The 18,611-nt window shown below is 41.1% G+C and overlaps 1 protein-coding gene across 2 annotated transcripts in view; it reads right to left on the bottom strand.

The window, feature by feature from the left end:
- Nucleotides 1-11,560, bottom strand: part of ZYG11B (zyg-11 family member B, cell cycle regulator) — a 44,291-nt gene extending 32,731 nt beyond the window's left edge. The window contains exons 1-2 of one of the 2 annotated variants that reach the window (XM_083742625.1): nucleotides 11,465-11,560; nucleotides 8,016-8,119 (exon numbers count right to left, since the gene is read on the bottom strand). The gene's annotated coding sequence lies outside the window, so the exon portion shown is untranslated. Of the gene's footprint in view, nucleotides 1-8,015; nucleotides 8,159-11,464 lie in introns of those variants that run through there. The other variant, XM_083742626.1, reaches the window with a different exon arrangement.
- Between the last annotated feature and the right edge of the window lie 7,051 nt (nucleotides 11,561-18,611).

Raw genomic sequence — 18,611 nt, 5'->3', positions numbered from 1 at the left:
ATTTAGTTCCAGTAGGGTATGCAAGCAATTAATACTCATCAACGTTACTCTTCTGACAAAAGGCCTCTTAAAAAAACCCCCAAAACTCAACACCATTCTTAAGAGACAGTGGCTAAATTAAATTCTTTAGATTCCAGTTAAGGAAAGATCATCCACTGTTCCCATTGGGATGCAGAATCAATTTAGCTCTGATCTATTTGAGAATAGTCAATTAACTTTGAAGTAATAAGACGGATGTCCACAGTTGGATACCACTACCATTTATTGAGTTCACTGGCATTTTAAATAAATACTCTCTTTGGAATCAAACATGAGAAGTCGGTGAATTGAAATTTTGCCTTGATTATATCCATCGTAGTGTTTTACAAGGAAAACATGAAGACTGGTCTATCACACTGAAGGACAATATGAAAACTGGTAGATAGTAACAACAGATGGGAGCAAAGATCCTTTATCTGCTAGCTGTTGAACTTTATTATACTTTCCCCCAAGTGGCACAAGTACCCCCACATGGAATTGTTTTGGTGTTTCTGTTGGCACTGCATCATCTCCCTTTCACCGCAGAATCTACAATGGTTACAAGGATGACCAGAGGTGGTGGGGATTAGAATATGTGGGTTAAATTCAGTGAAGTCATTGCACTTGTGGAATGACTTCTGCTTACACATTAAAACTTCCCTTCCCTTTCCCCACCACACTCCCACAGTGCTCCATTCTAATATGGGAATGTGAAATAATGAGAAACGAGGAGACAACTTGCTAGCCACAGGTAGAATCGGGCTTCTAGAAGAACTTTTCAGGGCAGGAGAGAGCTGAGTAATTGCAAGCAGAGATTGCAAGGACATCAAAAGAGACTGAAGATGAGAGAAGGGGACACAATGGGATGGGGCAACAGTTGGGGAGAGGTAGGAGTAGTAGCAATAAGGGAGAAGCAAAGTGAGCCAGCTTGAAGGATAATCAGCGTTGTTCAACTTTGGGTCCCCAGATGTTGCTGAACCACAACTCCCATCATTCCCAGCAGGCTTAGCCAGTGATCGGGGATGATGGGAACTGTGACCCAACAAACAGAGTATACAGATTGTACTGGTGAAGGAGAACTGACACCCAGTCTTGCCAACATCCCCCTTGCCAAGAGTCTTAGTGTCAAGAGAGAAGATAAAGTAGAAATTATTCTTCAGATTTGCCTCTGGAAAATCAAATCTTAAGAAACAGGTTGTATAAGGTGTATATTAAATAGTCAAATCCTATGGGATTATTTAATAATTTTGGGGACACTAGGAATTATAGATTATCATGGGCATGAGCTGAGGGCATATTTTTTTATATATTTGTCTAAACATACTATGAAATACTTAATATGTATATTTCATTTATCTTTGAAGTGGTTGGATGATAGCATTTCTTGAACTCTTGCTGAACTCACAGTAATGTTTTTTCGACCGTTCATAATAAAATGCAGCAAAATCAATGCAGTTAGGACTTCTGAGAGGTTTACATTATTGGATTGAGCTATGAAAAGAAGCAGAGAACAACACTCTTCACAATATGAAAGAACCTGCTCAAAAACAAGTAGTTGAAAATTAGCGTAACAATTTAGAAACATTCATTAGGGAAGATGTTGTGAAGTACTCCTCTAACATAGGTGGGTATCATCAACCTTTTAGACCAGGGGTCCCCAAACTAAGGCCCGCGGGCCGGATAATGCCCCAGGGACTTGTTTATCCGGCCGACGGCAGCCCCTGTGGCCCGCTGCCGCCGCCTGCTCTTACCAGCGCTGTCCTGCGCGGCTGCCCACTTCCGGGTCGGAGGAGCACCAGAAATATCTTGTGCGCATGCGCAAGCGTTATTTCCGGTGCAAATCCAGGTCGGAGGAGGCCCGTGCACATGTGCACATGCTATTTCCGGTGCTCCTCCAACCCGGAAGTGCACTGGAAATAGCGTGTGCGCATGTGTATGGGCATGCACTCCCTGGCCCACTGCGCAATTGGCGCTGGAGTCACCAGCCAGAGGCACGGTAAGTTTGCTGACCCCCGTTTTAGACCCAGGACCCACTTTTAACCCAAACATGCATTTTGGAACCCAGTCCTTAATCTTTTACCACATATTAGTGCTTCTGTTGCGACCAAGCTTGAATTGGGCTACCAACCTCTATCGAGTCCTGACCCACCAGTTGAAGACAAGTGCTGTAATAGATGCAATGTCTACAACAGGTTTTCTTAATCCTTGTGTAGATGGTGGATGGCTTGCTTCCGAAGTCTCATAACTGATGCTATTCCTTTTTTCCATGCTGCCTTCAAAAAGACAAGCATTTGGTCGTGCAATTTAAGGAATAATGTAACCCTCTTACATGTCAACTCAGAAGCAAGCCTCATTATTCCCAGGTAGAATTTTAATGGGAAACCTTGTTTGTATCCCTTTATTTAATGCAGAAATAATCTCATTTGGAATTTATACAGCACATTTTCCTAAGTGCTCGGAGCACTTCACGGCTGCTATTGCAGTAATCTTTTCTTTTTAAAAACTGAGTTATTGTGAACATTCGCATCACAGATGCAGGGCTGAAGCTCAGTGATAATCGCCTGCCTAAGGCTACCAAGTACATTTGTGACAGAGGGGACATCTGTACCAGAAACTCGGCACTTATGCACTGAACCAGTTTGCACTAGTTATGATACTGAGGAGCCCCATGGGGGTGGGGGCAGAAGAACTGCAATATGTTGACTATAGTGTATTTATAACAATTCTTATTAAATATACCAATGTGATATAAGATGTGCAAATAGAACCTGTAACAAAATGTTGCAGTGTTGAGTGCTCTTGTCTAGTGTGCCACCCACCCACCCACCCACACCTTCCTCCAAGATATTTCATTCCCCCCTCCTTTTTTTCTTTTTTGCAGCTCCCAACAGACAGTGTCCTGTGCCCATTGTGCAATCTCAGTCTCATTGAAATAGGTTGGGAGGGGGGGATTTTCCTGGATATTTGTTGTGCTTCTGCAAACAGGATTCCCCCAAGACTGCTGATACAGCCCTCTTGTATATAGATGCTGCCGTTTTGGTTTCAATAAGCAACAGCATTCACCATTCAATGCTGGAAATGTAAGGAAGAATAATGAAACAAGATACAAAGCTATTGCAGTTTACAAAGCTATTAGCAACATGGGGGGAGTTCCATATCTCAATGGTAGAGCATCTGTTTTGCTTGCAGAAGGCCCCACGTTCAATTCCTGACATTTCCAGGGAGGGCTGGGAGAGAACTGCCCGCCAGGGGAGACCATACTGAGCTAGATAGATGCATGGTCTGGCTGTATTTGGCAGCTTCCTATCATATGTATGATAAACACAGAGAAAGAAAAATGCATTTCTGTTAATGCCCTAATCGTGTTTCCCCCGTTTAACAGATTTTTAGTCTCCTTGACAAGTTGTCAAGCAGATAGGCTGTTACAGCAGATGCTTTTTTATCATAAGAGAAAATGAACAACTAACATCCATCCATATCCCACTGGGATAAAAATGTAATCAGTAAGTATGGTAACTTAAGCTGGTTTATTAGGAACCCCACAGTGAGATTCTCCTTCAAAAAATGTGTCAGTAAAATCCTGTTCATATATAAATGTCTCTTTATTACAGTTCGCAACAAGCTAGTAGAAATATCATCTGGCAGACACCCTGCATTAACAGCTGAGTAATGCCCAATTCCTATGGAGGATTTCCACACACACCCCATATTTGATGGATTACTACTGAGACATTACTGTATCAGAAATTTATCTTTGTTTCTATGCTGCTGATCCAAACAATCATGCAATGAACCATTTTGTTGCTCATGAAAGGCCTTTAAAAAAAATGAAACTCCAGCAATCATGTATTTGGAGGAGGAGAAGTAAAGGGGTCTGAATCCAGCCCTTCACTCTCTCACCTGAATAACTGATTGACAGGATATATACCCTTTCTAAAAGAGTTTCACATGTACAGGCCAGGTATTGTATTAGATAATTAGAAAATGGAAGTACAGTGGTACCTTGGGTTACATACGCTTCAGGTTACATACACTTCAGGTTACAGACTCTGCTAACCCAGAAATAGTGCTTCAGGTTAATAACTTTGCTTCAGGATAAGAACAGAAATTGTGCTCTGGTGGTTCGGCAGCAGCAGGAGGCCCCATTAGCTAAAGTGGTGCTTCAGGTTAAGAACAGTTTCAGGTTAAGAACAGACCTCCGGAACGAATTAAGTACTTAACCCGAGGTACCACTGTACACGTTAAACCTGTTTGCACAAGTGGTTTCCCATTAGAAGGTATAGATGGCCTCTGACTAGATTGTAAATAAGGTTGATCATATTAATGCAGGGATGAGGAACCTGTGGCTTGTCAGCTGTTTCCGGATACCAACTTCCATCTGCCCTAGATAGTATGGCCAATGGTGAGGAATTATGGGAGTTGTAGTCCAGCAGCATCTTGATGGAGGATCCAGAAGGCTTTTATGTTATCTCATGGGATTTTATGTCCTTTGCTTTGGACTTAGATGCTCAACATTCACCATTCTTGCCAGCTCAGGAAATACGGATGTTTCAATTTATATTGTTGTCCAGCAGGAGTTTTGTTAGCAGGGCAGGCTTTTGTTAGGGGGGAAAGGACCTCAGATTTTTATTGATTTGTACTGATTGGGGGGGGCAGCTGCCCCTCCACCCCCCTTAGCTGTGCCCATGACAGGTTCCACATCCCTCCTCCACTTAGATCAGCAATCATCAGAAAGGTATTACCAGGAAGCAAGCAGCCAAAGATTCAGCAACGAGTTCATTTTCATGTTTTTTTGAATCCTCATGTAAAGCTGGCTTCAGCCCTTCATGGCAATAGGCAGCCCACCTGTGCTTTTGGAATTGAAGTTGCCCTTATTTCATTTCATATCCTTGAGAGAACATTGGTTTGCTGTGGACACTTGAGGAACATACGGTACTTGACTCCCTCACGCCAATACCAATTTAAGCCTGAGTTGTATCTGGCTATAAGGGAGGCGGGGGCAAGCAGGAACGCAATGTGATTCTGTTGCAGCTGAAAGGAATGGAGTTCTCAGAGACAAATTGGTAGGAGACCTTGAAACTTCAAAAAGAAACGGGACCTTTCTTTCCTCTAATGAAAAGAGTGGTGGAGAGTGCTTGAAACATAATTAAGTAGGTTGCTTTACTTTTACACCTGAAAGAGTTTATTTAAAGATATTGATTGTATCCAATATCCAGTGAAGAGGAATTTCATGTTCCCATGGTTGGAATTCACCATTACCAGCAGTCATGGCAAACCTGCTTTCCCCCCACCTTAAGGTTGCTATTTTTAAAAATGCCCCTGCAAGTGGCAGCAGCAAGAGGGGTAGGCATGGCTACTATTTGTATTACTGCATGCCACCCCAGTCTTTGAGAAGTGTGAGACTTAAGGGATTCCAGGCACCCAGGGTTCAGTTCAGTCTGCAGCCTTCTCACTTCTAGCTCTTGCACCTTAACACTCATCTCTGGCCTTTGTCTTTCTAACTCACTACTTCCTTTGTTACCTTAACAACCCATACTTTGGGGGCCATTATCAAGAAGCTTGTCTGGCTATCCCAGCAATTGGCTATCCCAGCAAGTGGATTCAGGAATTCGAAGGGACTCAGGCTTACAGCCTACCCCTCTCCACCCCAAACTCACAACAGTATCCTCCACAATGCCTTGCACCTATCATCATTCCAGGGCATGGATGTGTGTGTGAAATGGTAGCCACCACAAGAGATGATAGGGAATATTTGAAGAACAAAGTGGTCTTGTTTTCCTTGGGTGGGTGGGGGGCAGAGGAAAAGAAAAGAAAAGTATATGAAGAGTTTTGTATCAGCTCTACATACATTTTTGTGTTTGACTCTTACATCATGTTGACTCAACCATGATTTCTCTAGTTTTTTTTTATTTTTCAAGGCTAACTGGACTTAAGAACTAGAATAATATATATATATTTAATAAAGTATTCATTTGTAAGCAATAAATGCTTTCATTTATTTTATTCCCATATATGATGGGACAGAAGGATTCTGGTGGTAAGTACTGTTTTTGTCCATCTTGTTTGGTGATGGTACACGTATTTTGACCCTGATGTTGGGAAAGACCCTGATGTAGGGAAAGATGGAGGGCACAAGGAGAAGGGGACGACAGAGGACGAGATGGTTGGATAGTGTTCTCGAAGCTACCAGCATGAGTTTGACCAAACTGTGGGAGGCAGTGGAGGACAGGAGTGCCTGGTGTGCTCTGGTCCAGAGGGACACGAAGAGTCGGACACGACTAAACGACTCAACAACAACAACAACAACAACATGTATTTTGAAATTAATATTGTCAGTTCAGAAAAAGTACCGGCATTGCATTTATCTAGATAATACCCATGGTTCTGAACTGAGATACCCATTACTTTGAGGACCATAATTGAATATCCAAGCAGAATGAAAAATTGCAGACCTGCCCTGTGCCTTCTTCAATAGAAATTGTTGATAAATTGACCTATTGAAACTAGCATTCAGCGAACAGTAGCCCTCTGTGTGGGCAAGCCGCATGATCTTAATTTTTTAACTTATTCACCTTTTAGCCATATTGAACAGGGCACTTTAGAGTTTATTTCAACATGGAGCTGCTGGATTCTGAGAATTAATGGATTCTGAGTATACTTCAGACAAATAGATAAAAGCTGTTATAGCATAACAGAACCTTTTGACCTTTCTACTGCGAGACCTTTCTACTGTGGAATGTGCACTCATAACATAAAACCAGAAATGCTTTGGCCTAAAACCAGGGGTGGGGAAACTGCAGTATTCCAGTTGTTGGGCTCCAACTCCCATCAGCCTCAGCCGGCAGGGGTATGGGAGTTGTAGTCCAAGAGTATCTGAAGGACTACAGGTTCCCTATCACTGACTTAAATTTTAAGCTAATAATGAACGATTAACAATCAACATGGCTGAATTTATAAGTCAGTAATAACAGATGAAAATAAGAATTTGTTATAGTGCTGGTAGCAAGCATTTTCCCGAAATCCTTTCCCAACCAGCATTGCCAATAGTTATGAATGATGCGATTTGTAGTCCAACAACATCTGGCCACACATTCCCCATCCTTGCCAAACGTGAAGACGAGGCACACGTGTTGCCCTCAAGCTTACATATAAGAAGACAGCGTATACAAAGCAAAGGAGTGGAAGAAGAAGAGAAGAGAAAAGTTGGTTTGATAATGTTATATCCACCTGGACCAAGGCTAGTGGTGATGCTTGGGCAGAAGTGTTGAAACTGCAAGATGCTATTGTGGCAGTCACACAGGGTCCCCGAATATTTCACCGTCTATTGATCCCTGTGCCACCACTTTATTTCCCGCTGCCACCACCCAGGCCCTACCTGGTACAATACTGAGTCCAGTCACGGTTAAATTGGAACATAAACTTTTGTTTATTTATTGCAGTTTAACAAACGTGTGGTTTCATCAATGGTATCGGTCAATTACATTCATGGGGTGCCTATCCAGACCTATAACTTCCGCTACCTGCTCTTACTCACTAAACCACCACCCAGATATTTACTTGTCTTCCTAGCCCCTACTATTCCTGACTCAACTTATTTCGCTACACTAACTCATCCCCACAAACTCTAGCCCACTTCACCCCCACTCCAACCAACCACCCAACTCCCAATGAACTCCTCAACCCCTCCCAGAGCTGGTTTTATAGTCCCTCTGACTCCACCCCCCAGGTTCTGATTGGGTAACCTGTTTAACGATTTCACCTCCAGCACGCTCATATGTTAACGTCACAGCCATTATTTCTCTTGCTTGCCAAGAGCCTATTCCCTTGTTTCTATAGTCACATGAAAATACTGAGTGGCAATTGTAGTAGAAGTTTTAGGTAACCCTTTGTTTATGGACCAACTAATAGCATTTCTCTCTTGCAAACGCAAGTGAATAAAATGAACTGCAGATTGATAACAGCAAAAAAATGTATAGCGGAAGAAGTAGATCGCCTACCTAGTATGTGGACTGAAATTTTGTTATAGATGGAGATCGAAATTCTTCTCTCAAACTTCAAAACTATCTTTTTAAAATGTGTACAGGACATACTTCCAAGGATCCTGAAGAAGTAAACAGCACGAAATGAGAATGCAGTGATAAATTTGGCATCTAAATGTCCCCACTCTACAGCAGCCCCAAGTACAGCACTATTTTCCGCATAGGAGTGAATGACAACCTATACCAAAAGGGAAATGAAAGGGAGGCACTTAAGGAGACCTTTGGAGTGAGGAGGAAATTTGCTACTTATCCCAGGTGACCCTAGCCATAGAGAATCAAGGCTGCTCCAGAAGCAGTGTAACTTTATTTGTTACCAAACATATCCGAGTTTGTTGAACGCTCTCTCCAGGGAAGCGAGCCTGGAGCATTCATTACATATCTTTAGGTGCCAGGCAAAAACATTCCTCTTTCCCTAGGCTTTTGGCTAATTAAACAATCTATGGCCTTTTAAATTGTAGAGGATGCTGTTTTGTCTATTACTATGTTACATATTTTTGTTTTTATATTGTAAATCGCTCTATGATCCTCAGATGAAGAGTAGTACAAAAATTTAATTAATAAATAAATACTCCCAATTGCCCTTTCTTATTTTAATTATATGATACGGACTTCTATTTTCCTCATTGTGTTGCATGTCTGTTTTTCCCGGCCAACGCACCAAGAAATGTAGCCTTATGAGGCTTTGCCCTCGGGTGGGAAAAATATTGCGCCTGGGAAAGGGAAGTGGGAGTCAACAGACACTCAAGGAATAGTTTCAGAGAAAAAGCTTTATTTCTACCATCCATGAACTGGTAGAAGGAGCAAGTGTGATAACTCACAAAAGCATGCACGAGTTCACAGTCATGTGCACAGAGCATATATACCCCTTTCCAGTTCCCTCCCCCTTTCTCCTCCTTTTCCAGGAGTCCTGCCCATAAGTTCCTCTGAGCATGAACAGAAAGCTGTCTTGGGACTATTGGACTCTTGGCACCCTTCCCAGGGAAGGGGAGTGAGAGCCAAGGGGTCGAGGAGCCCTGGTGGTTCAGTATGTCCAAAGATGTTGCAACTGAATGAGATAAGATTCGTTTCTCAGGCCTGCTTTGAACAGAGTCTATTCATTAGCTTTTAAAAATAACATTTTGCCTATGCACAGCATCTTGTGAGAAAAGCAGAGAAGAGAAAAGCTGTTTTGGATTTTTAGAAGACAAAAGGAATTTTGGACAGTTTTGAGGCCTGGTTGGGGGGGTGACTTCGGGCCTAGGTGGGGCCACCTGTCCTCACCTCCTACATCTTAATATATTTTAGGTAACATATTTTTTAGGTTCCTCCCAAACAATTATTTCAAATTGTACACTGCTTTTATGTGTTTAATAGACAACTCCATTAAATTATTAAGGCAACGGCATCTGTCTCCAACTAGTCTGGCTAAAATATATGGTGACACTATAGTTAATTTCAAAGTGTGACATGATTTTTGAATAGCTGATTTGATTTTTAAGAGGGGGTGTGGGGTAGCTCTGGCTCCACCCCCAATGCTGACATGTGGCCCCCGATAGAGGCAATAAAACAGAAGCTCTGGATTTTATATATACTGCATTGAACTAAGCAGCCCAAATTTGGCAGGTCTCTAGTCATTTTTCATGAGTGTTAAAAATAACTGCTAATCTACTTCAACAAGGAGGCAGGAAATGCCATCTCCTTGGTAGTGATGACGATGATTAAGGCAGACAAATCATGCGTGAGTAGTAATTTGCTTTCCCACTGCACAAAGCAGCCCTGTATTATTTGCTATCTGCCTGTTAATGTATAATTTTGACATGAATCCCTTGCACACCGTGCCTGTTTACAGGCCAGAACAGAGGTGGGACCAGGCAAAGCAATTGGCTTGGGCCTACGATTTTGAGGCCTACCCCAAGCCCCTCTGGTAGGCGCAAAGGGGGACCCTTTGGTAAAGATGGTTGAAATGGGGCCTACATTTCCCATCTGGCCTGGGCCTATTACCTGTCTGTGCAGTTTGTGTATTCTGAAATTATTCTGATTTTTCACAGTAGGAAGAAAATAGCTAATTTTGCTGAAAATTGCACTAGTATGTCAGGCAACTTTGTAACATTTAGAGAAGAAGAAGGGGGTGGGAGAATGAAGATTCCTAATCGGATTTATTTTGTTTGCATGATTTAAATGAATGCAGAACAAAATATGCCTAAAAATAAGATAGTAACATTTGAGGATTTGTATGCGTGAGAAAGAGCTGGCCAAAATTAGCCAGGGCGTTCTCTCTCTGTTTTTGCAGTTGGATTTGTTACCATCATAATGCCCAAATGGCAAGTTAACTGGTGATATCGCAGAGAAAACAAATATAGGAGATGGAGTACAGTCTTCAACAATGCATAATGGTGCGCCTTTGGAGTATGCAGAGAAACTCGGGCAGTGATCCTTGGTATGGAACTTGAGGTGATGTAAGTATGTCACTATCGTCATCTGTGAAATATTGCTGGGTGTGTTTTAGTAATTCAGACAAATGCAGCATAAATCCATGATGCACTGGAATCATGGATCTAAGAGTTTTCTAGACGCCCCCATGTATAAGACGCCCCCTATTTTTGGGGATTCTGATTTAAGAAAATGAGGGGAGATGGCCCTCATGTATAAGACAGCCCCTAATTTTGGACATCATCTTTAAGGAAAAAAAACTAGTCTTATACATGGAAAAATACGGTATGTGTAGGATACATTTAAAAATATTACACTCATCTTTATGGAAAGGAAAATATGATCTTTCAATTTATATTCAAAATTTCATTTCCCCTCAGATTCTACCCTCCCCCATTTTTCTGGACCTTCATACCACTGGGCTTTGCCCCACTACCTATAGTTTATCCTTCTGCAGCTAGCAACCATGTGACATCACAAGGCTCCTGCCTTGTGGCATCACTCTGCCTTGTGACATCACCAGGATTTGGGAACTAGCAATTTTAATTAGGGTTTCATAGCATCCTATTACTATCTCTCCCACAAAAATCTATAGATCTTTTAAATAGGGGGTTCATAAAATTCACCTGTTATTTTTATAGATGCTATGGCCGACTCTTCGTTCTCTGGTCCATGGGGTCACGAAGAGTCGGACACGACTAAACGACTAAACAACAACAACAACAATGGCCTCTTTCAGAATAATGAACATCCTATTTGAGATTCCCCCCCAATCTAATTGAAAGGGTATAATTTGGATTTAGCAGTGGCAAAAGAGGAATATATTTCACCTAAAAACATCCTAGTTTTTGTTCCTTAATATGCATCAGCTGAAGAAACAAAATATCCCCATTTATTTCTTCAGAAATTGGGCAATTTTCGGTACTTTGACTGCTAAGTCATTTAATATTTAAGGTTTAAAATGCCATTTTTTCAGTGAATGAAAGAGAGAAGATTACCTGCTGTTCATTTGATTAGATGAATAGGCCATGCTGAAGGAGGTCTCTCTTAACAGTGTCTGACCAAAGCCAAGCCTTGTCAAGAACTAAAGCCAGCAAGGGAGGTGTTGAGATGTACCCTTAGCAACTAGTGATGTCTATCAACATAACAAAGGCTACTTGTGATGTCACAAAGGCAACCTATTATCTAAGGGCCACATATGAGGATTTGACCCAGCTAACTTTTTCAAAGTGAAAACCCCATTACCCACTGTTTTTTAGAAGAAGAAGAAGAGTTTGGATTTGATATCCCGCCTTTCACTCCCCTTCAGGAGTCTCAAAGTGGCTAACATTCTCCTTTTCCTTCCTCCCCCACAACAAACACTCTGTGAGGTGAGTGGGGCTGAGAGACTTCAAAGAAGTGTGACTGGCCCAAGGTCACCCAGCAGCTGCATGTGGAGGAACTTCCAGCACTGCTCAAAAGTTGAGTCTAGCCCTTTCACAAGATTTGAGACTGTGAGGTTATAGGTTTGAATCCTATGAATGGGTCACTTATTTGAATAGCCTGCAATATTTCCAGCTGAAAATCTGGCAACTATGAAGGAATCTCTAGTATCAGGCTCAGGAAAACTTCCTGGAGAGAACCCTTTGGAGAGGTGCTTGATGGGCCAATGGTCTGGCTGAAGATAATTTCAAACCTTGGAATCTATAACCTGATGTTAATCATCATGCTACAGTTGTTAGACTGTCTTCTCACTGGTTTAAGCCACTGTTTCTTCTGGCAATCAATTTAGAGTTTGAAATACTGAATTAAAAATATATAATATGAATTTACATATTATTGTTTTGTTTAAAACCAGTTTCAGAAGTTTTACAATCTGAGATAAGGGCCTAGGGTTCCCCAAGGCTGTTCCCCTGTTTTGAAAGCTCCAGCATATTATTTATTCATTGATTACAATTTTTATCTGCTTGTTACCCAAAGGTGCCTAATCGATTTAAAACACATTGGAAAACATAAACATAAATACATTATTATACCACACACACACACAGAGCCTCCCATGATAGCCACAGGAAGCTTTGACAGTAGTAACAAAACAACACTATCTCAGTTCATCAAAAGCCTGGGAGAAAAGATAAATCTTTCCCAGGCTTAGGCTTGCAATATGTGAATTAGCAATGAAAAGGGCATCTTTGAGCATGTGCAGAGTACATTTCCATCACATTATACAACCTCACCAGCCCTTTATATATAGGATTAGACCAGCTGTCTCAAAAGATCTGAAGGCACAAGATGTAGTTCTATAGCTGTGGCCTGTTGGCTTTGCTAATAAAGTTTTGATTGATTGATTGATTGATTGATGTAGTTCTACTGTAGAAGCTAACCAACTCTGGCTTCTTAGCTGCCTGAATGGGAGAATGCTTGAAGAATCTTGACTGAAGATATTTTAACAACTTAATATGTATTCAATGTATATATGCAATCTTTTAAATGATGGAATTTTTTTTAAAAAGGAGTGGAATTCATGCTTGAATTCTGACTTTTAGACACACTGATTTCCAGTCAAAGGGGCAATTTAACAGATAACAGTTCACAGCAGGAGCCTGTATAAATCAAAGGCAGTGATGTGTGATGCGTTTATCCGAGGCTTCCTTTTATTTTGTGAAAGTTTCCTACTCGCCAGAAACAAAACAATATGCTCTTATCTGGAATGAACTGTTTCCTATCTGCAGAATGCAGCTGACAATTTGTAATGGTAATGGGTAAGCACACAACACTTTCAGATAAGAGAATAGATACTGTTAACTGTAGACCCAGAAAAGCAGATTAGTCAACAAGAGACCCACTATTCTGTTGAGAATAATGAATATTGTGCCTACAATAAAAAAAAAACTGCAGAAAGCCTCATTGGGCTAAAGTGGATGATATATGCAGCTACATGTATCATTCACAGGACTTATGAGGGAGAACAGGGAAGCAGGGTCATTCAATCTGATCTGTGGAGACACCAGCTCTTTTTGAATGGTTTTTTTTCCCATGCTTGACATCAAGGACTATTTTGAGTTGTGGTTGTTGTTTTTAAATAATCTGGAAGCCACTCTGGAAGCCTTTTGAGTTGAAGAGCAGGTAGAAAATGTTCTTAACCAGCAGCAACTTTGGGAGACTGCAAGTCTGAGTGGGAAAGAGCAGGTGTGAGATTCTGAGTAGGGGAAAGTGACTACTTGGAGAAGCAGCCCCTCATGTTAAAAGCCACCGCTTACTTCTGACTATTGTCCATCTGCAGAACTCAAAATGAAGTCCCACAGTGCTCAGTCAGGCTTTATCCATAGGACTGAAGCCCTCATCCACATATTTTCCTGCTGAAAATCCTCCAGTTGCTATTTAGCCCCAAATCTGTCATTTGTTGCAAATAGCAAATTTGCAAGAATTGACTTGGCTATGGTCTTCTGAAGTAAACAATAGCCTTTGGAGGGAAGCATTTTCAACAGGAAGCTAGTGGTAGAAGAAAGGATAGAAAGCTCTTCTCTCCCTTGCCCCCACCCCTTCTGCAGTCCTGAGATGGATTGCTTGCCCCTGTGGCTGTTACTACTTCAAAAGAAGAATCCCAATCATGAGATTCAAATATGACTCAAGGAAAAGCTCCCTGGATCCGTGTGCCATCTAATATCTATGTAAATAGGACAGGTACCAAGAATAGAGAGTATAGGGCAAAATCAGCATCCCTATACAGCTTCCTTGACCTTCATCCTGATACTGGTGATAAACTATATGCTATAATTGTCAAAACAAAACAAACAAATGCTAAATATTGCTTGAGGTTGCACTGCTAAGTGCATTAATGTCTCATGACTCATGCTGAAGTACTCTGTGCCTTTGTATCCCAGGGACAATTTGAGTCAGAGCGTAATTATCCTCGACTGTATATTGTGCATACAAATCCTATGTATGTTTATTCAGAAGTAAGCAGTAATGAACTTTATGGAGTTCCTGCTCAGGTAACTGTGCAGACAATTGTGGACTCGATGGCATATTGTGCTAAAAATGTGAGTACAATAATAAAACTAAGTGACGGTGCCTGTTATACGCCAGCATACATGCACACATATGCTCAATGTGATGTAGGAAGCTGCTTCCATAGGATGCAATCCTATACCCCTGGGCTGGGAGGATGTGTCCACCATGTATCACCATCGCATGGGCAAGGTTACTCACAGAGGTTCCCCCCTCCCAATCAGTAACTTCCCTCCAGTAAGAGGATCCTCCAACATGGTTATGTTATTTGTTAGGCCATCTGCTTCCCATAAGTAGGGGCATAATCCAGGCATAGCACTACTCTAACTGGAATTCCTTTGGAGAAAAGAGCACCAGAGACTTTCTGGGGGTACTTTTGTAATATTTGCAAACAGCATGCACACTCCCAACAAGGCTGCTAGGCAGCAAATCTTCTGTCCCATACCAGATTACCAGAGAGAGGCTTTTGGAGGCAAGGCATATTCAACTCACAGCTTTCTTTCTTTGCATTTGTCTCTATAGCTTTTTTCAATCATTACACATGCTCACTTAAAATCTATCAATTGATTTAAGTGAGTATAAGTTGTTGGATCTCATCCACAATGAAACTGAAGGTTGCAGGATTCAGGACAAACAAAATAAAGCACTTCTTTATACAGCAAATAGTTAAAATATGAAATTCACTCCTACAGGAGGTAGCAATAGCCACCAACTTGGATGGCTTTTAAAGAGGATTAAACAAATTAATGGAGGCCACGTTGGCCTCTTACTTGTCAAGATGTTCTTACTGTGTGGCAGGGGATGCAGTCTCTCGGTAGCCGTAGGCCACCTGACTATTGACTGAGAACAGGGTGTGCCTCTTTCCAGCTTTGCAGTCCCAGATAACTGGTAGTTGGAACAGTGTGTTCTTTCCTGTAGATGAGGTTGGGGAGCTGTCTGCTGCTGCTCTGGCCGATGGATGAACTGACATTTGAGGGCTGGCAGGTCATAGCTCTTAATCACTACAATTACTCTCAGCAGCTTTCTGGGAGAATTTTTTTTTGTATGGATATTGCTGGAAATGACTCTTTTGGATAGGTGCCCTTTTGCATGATTGGGAGCATGGCACATAAAAAAAACTAATGGTGGTTTTATTCACAGTAATATAGCTGTGAATCCAGCCTACACTAAAGTGCACTTTGTAATAATGAAGATCAGTGTCAATCCAGAAACATAGGAATAAATAAAGATGCTGGTTCTGGAGTCCCCCCCCCCCCTGCATCTTCATATTCCTTCAAATAAGAGGATTTTAGCCACTCCTGCAACAGGTGGTGTCATCACTTGACATCAGCACAGATAAGATTGTTGTCAGCAACTCAAGCTTTTAAAGCTTCCATTACCTATTTCTTTCATGAATGTTGAGATGGCAATCAGAAATCTCCATCTTGCTGCTTTTAAAATTCACTCTTCCATATTCGCTTTCCCCTAAATCATTATTTGTGAAGCTTCTTCTGTTGCAAAGCAGTCATCAGCACAGGATATGTTCCTGTCATATATTGGAATCCACAGAGGCAAGGTGTTGTTACATAAACTAATCCCCCTACTATTATTTCCGCAATGGTGCTCATGGTGGAAAGTAGAAGCTCACATTACTGCTGTGCCAAATATTTGCAGTGGAACATTTTTGGAATGAAAAAGATGTTTTCATGACCCCTGACACCATCACCCTCCTCTACTTTCCACTTTCACAGTTGCTCAATATTGACTCATAGTTCCAGGATCATATTTTTCTTTGAACTGCATCTTATTCTTGCTGGCTACATCATTCAGCCAGCATGATAATGCCACAATGTCCTGTAATCCAACTGGATTTGATTACATGATGATGTCACAATATCGGTTCAACAATTCATTCTGAAAGGGTGTTCAGAAGGGAGAGGTGTTATCAGCATTTTTGCTCCTACGTCAGTAATAGAAAGTGCTTTTCACACGTCTGTGGAAAATATTCCCATGTTTTGACCTAATTCTGTCCTCTCTCCATTATTGGCTTGTTTCTATCCTCTCTTTGTGGACAAGCAAAAACTTGTCCATAGTCACTTTTGCTGCCTTGCCCTCCATGTCTTTTGGACCCTTGAGAGTGGGAATGCTTTTCTTTATTTTGCCTGTCCCATTTAGGTTGCAGTCCCAAACACACTGACCCTCACTGAATTCAGTGGGGCTTAGTGGCCACATCTTAGATTGCATTGTTCATCCTTTATTTTGGTTTCCATGAATGGAGAAAGTTACATTTATCTACTCCCAAACTGTTTTGAATATTTGTTAGCACTTACAGAGCACTGTGAAATAAGTGGTGCTTTATGAATGCTATGAGTGACAAAACGTGTAGCCTGGATCGCGGACAATTATGTGGAATCTCAAGGATCTCCTGGGAAGGGGAGCCTTCTATGTTTCTGTAATGTTGCAAAAGGAAAAATAAACTTTAAAAAGGCATAGCATTCATTTATGAAAGGGTTTAAATGTCATGTTTCAAGGTTGTTTAGAAAATGATGCTGCATAAGTTGGCTTGTCATCAAATGCAGAGCTATGAACAAACAATGAAATTGTTTAGTATTGCTGGCCTATACTGTGTTTACATATTATACCAGCACAGAATGTACAGAATAGTAATTTGCATTCTAGATTTAAGCCACCACTGCTACAGCTAAGACATAATCAAATAAGGAATGAACATATACCTGGAATGTATAGCTGTATGTATGCTTGCACTTGAATTTTATATATTTGGTTATTGGTGACTGCAATAATGAGCTGCATGTCTAGAGCTGCCTTCAAGTACTTGTACAAAAGTAATCTTTGGTGCCTTGGGTAGAAAGATGCAGTAGACAGTAGGTATGTCTTAAATCAAAATATGAACTCACAATACTATTCCAAAACTATTGTTTTGAATGGCAGTGACTTAGCAAACTCTCCTCATTTTCCTGTGTGGAAGGCAAGTTGGCAAGCATGACTCACTAGAGAGAAGTGCATCCATTATGCCACTGGAGATTTAACTTTTTGAAAACACTCCTCTCTTTCACTTTCTTGAGAAACTCCTTTCCTATCCCAAATACGTCCTCCAGTGTGTAATTTTTAAAATCTCATAAAATCAAGTTTCAAGTTGGAACTTTTTTCAGTTGCTGGAACAATGTCTGCTGTGCTGTGATATTCAACTATGTTTTACTCAGGGCAGAGACATTTAAATTAATGAACATGACCAAGTTAGGTCCATTAATTTCAATAGGTCAGTTCTGAGCAAAATTTAGGGCTGATCCACACTTCCTCTTGTTCTGCTGCTTTACCCTGGCGAAAACCACTCATTGGCGTTCAATTAGAGCAAAAGGCAATTTGGGTTTTCTCTGGATTACGTTTGCTCCAGTTTCACACTACAGAACAGGTTTTTCCTGGGAAAGACGGGGCAAGGAGAAAACTGCTCAGACCCATACTTTCTAGGCATGGGACAAGTATGGATGAGCCCTTGGTTGAATGTCTTGTAACTACAATTAGTAGGGATCCAGCAGCTAGATAAATAACTTGGGACAGGGTGAAATGCACATCTTGCCAGTCTTGCACTGGTTTCACTGGCTTCTGGTCCATTTCCAGTTCAGACTTCTGTCAATTTCCTGCAGAGAGAGACTGAGCATTGTCCCTACCACTTTTGGCTTTGGTTCTGTTCATCACCAGCATGTGGCTCCTGACAGATTATCCCTAAGGATATATGGCCCTCAACAGAAAAACAATGTTCATTGTTTTCGGAATAAATATTTTACAATACTGTATCATTTGTAACACTTTATAAACTGCTTTTGGTGTATTTTATGAAGGAAAAGCCAAGCAAATTACTTTTCTAAAGTGAACACACATGTAACCCTTTGTAATTTTGCCAGGAGAACAAAGGCATTGGGTGGGGTGTGATAATCATAGTTAAAGCACCTTCCCAAATGGAGAACACAATTTTATTTAGCAAATAAGTTAATTATTCAGTTCAAAAAACAAAAAATTGCAAGCAACATAAATAAAATGCAAAATAGTGTTCCTAGCTTATTACTTCACATGCCTCCCCTAAAAATAGTCAAGTAGTTTATTATAGTTTGCTTCCTTGCAAATGATGCACAGCAAGCGCCAATCAATTCTAAGAAA

Source organism: Podarcis gaigeae (assembly GCF_964106915.1).
Source record: "Podarcis gaigeae genome assembly, chromosome: 6".
In the NCBI taxonomy this organism is placed as follows: Eukaryota; Metazoa; Chordata; class Lepidosauria; order Squamata; family Lacertidae; genus Podarcis; species Podarcis gaigeae.
The sequence above is the reverse complement of the archived record's forward strand: the minus strand, read 5'-3'. Positions and strand labels throughout refer to the sequence as shown.